The sequence below is a fragment of the Tiliqua scincoides genome, chromosome 1 (assembly GCF_035046505.1).
Source record: "Tiliqua scincoides isolate rTilSci1 chromosome 1, rTilSci1.hap2, whole genome shotgun sequence".
Classification (NCBI taxonomy): domain Eukaryota; kingdom Metazoa; phylum Chordata; class Lepidosauria; order Squamata; family Scincidae; genus Tiliqua; species Tiliqua scincoides.
In genome coordinates, this window is record NC_089821.1 from 295,713,079 (window position 1) to 295,714,927 (window position 1,849).

Sequence of the window (1,849 nt, forward strand, 5' to 3'; positions counted from 1 at the left end):
GACGTGGAGAGGGGGGATTTGCTGCATGGGTAACAGCCTATCCTCCATACCTACTTTACCCAGGCTTCGCGCACTGGAGAGGACACTCTGTTCCAGAACCACCATTCAGAGTGTGACACCATAGTCTTCCGAGACTGAAGGATGCCAACATCTGCACATGTAGAATTTGGAAGCAGATGGGGAATTGAGCACCCAGGATTCCACTGCCAAATTGGGCAGCTGGGATTGTACCTGATTAACCCTGAAAAATTAGTTGCAGTTGTACTAGCCAGTTCTTTCCAGGAATGTTCCTTATAGTATTAGTCAGTCTCTGTCAGTGGCATCACTACAGTTTGCACCCAGTTCAAGAGGCCAGCGCGTCACCCCCATGATGGATCTCCTCCCATGCAGTGGGTGGAGCAACATCCCACTGGTTTTTTGGTTACAACTTTTGATAGAATAGTTATTTCAACACAGCTTGTTTCATTGTATTCTGCAAGAAATTACACATCAAATGATATATAACATGATGGCATGATTCGAAAATACCAAAATTTTAAAAATTTTGGCCAGTAGCAGTGTCACCCCCCTGTGCGCATCACCCAGTGTGGCCTGCACCCCCTCCCCACACCCCTAGTGATGCCACTACTCCCTGTTTCTCTCTTGCACTAAGATATGGAATTGTAGGGCTTCCACGCTGCAGTAGATACAGCTGGGTTCGGGTGCTTACAGTCCACACAAGTGGATGATGCATAGAAGAATTGCTATGGGACAATGGTGAATGCCACAGAAAGAGCAAATGTAGGAGGGTGTGAGAATTCCAAACACCTCAACTGGAAGTGCCCTGGAGGGGAGGTATGGACAGGAAGTGCCCTGGAGGGGAGGTATGGACAGGAGAGGAGTCCTCCTCCACCACCCCCACCTAGTTGAGAGTTGTTGCTTAGTGAGTGACAGTCCAGTCCTATCCACCACCATTGATAACAATGCAGCCATGCCAATGGGGCACACACTGCATCCAATGGTTGGAGGGGCAATCAGGAGGCCTGGAAGAAGAAGGGGAAATATTTCCATATATCCACCCCAAAATTCCCCCTGCTGTCCCCTTTCCCATCCATGATGTGGCCCCGCTGCCAACTTACTAGAAACAGCTGAGCTTCTGGGAACTGCTGTGTGTGTTTCCCATTTGCCTCAGCAGCCTAGAAGCATGTGTTGGCAGCCCAGCTTTTGGTTGGCAACCTTCAGTCTCGAAAGACTATGGTATAAGCCTACAGCACCCAGTATTCCCAGGCGGTCTCCCATCCAAGTACTAACCAGGCCTGACCCTGCTTAGCTTCCAAGATCAGATGAGATTGGGCATGTGCAGGGTAGCAGTTGCTGTGGCCCAGCTTTTGTGCCACTATAAAGGGCCTTGCACTGCCAGAATGCTAGATCCAGCAATGCAAAGCCCAGATAGGGTTCAGCCCTGAGAGACTGAACTGTGAATTCAGACTTCCCTGGCCTGAATGCTATAGCATCTCTGCTATGAACACACCGGGTGGTGTCAGATAAGCCTCTCAACCTCATCTTTCCAGCTGCAAAATGGGAATAATAATACATGCTTATCTTACAGGTGTGTTCTATGGCTAAATCAGGATAATATTCATGTTATGCCTTGCTCACACAAACATGCTGCACAAATGTCAAGTAATATTGTTGATTGACAAAGCAGCTGCTTATTTTACCGGCTGACCAACCTTCCTGCAGGATCGAGACCTGATCTGTTTTTTATACTGTACTTACTTTCAGAATAACTCTGACAACACCATTGCGCAGCCCAGAGATGTATGCCTCCTTTCTGCTGAGCCATTTGATTCTTTGCTCCTTGAGTTGA

The 1,849-nt window shown here is 48.1% G+C and overlaps 1 pseudogene; it reads right to left on the minus strand.

The window, feature by feature from the left end:
- Positions 1–1,241: 1,241 nt before the first annotated feature.
- LOC136638212 (5S ribosomal RNA) lies at positions 1,242–1,361 on the minus strand (annotated as a pseudogene).
- Positions 1,362–1,849: the final 488 nt, after the last annotated feature.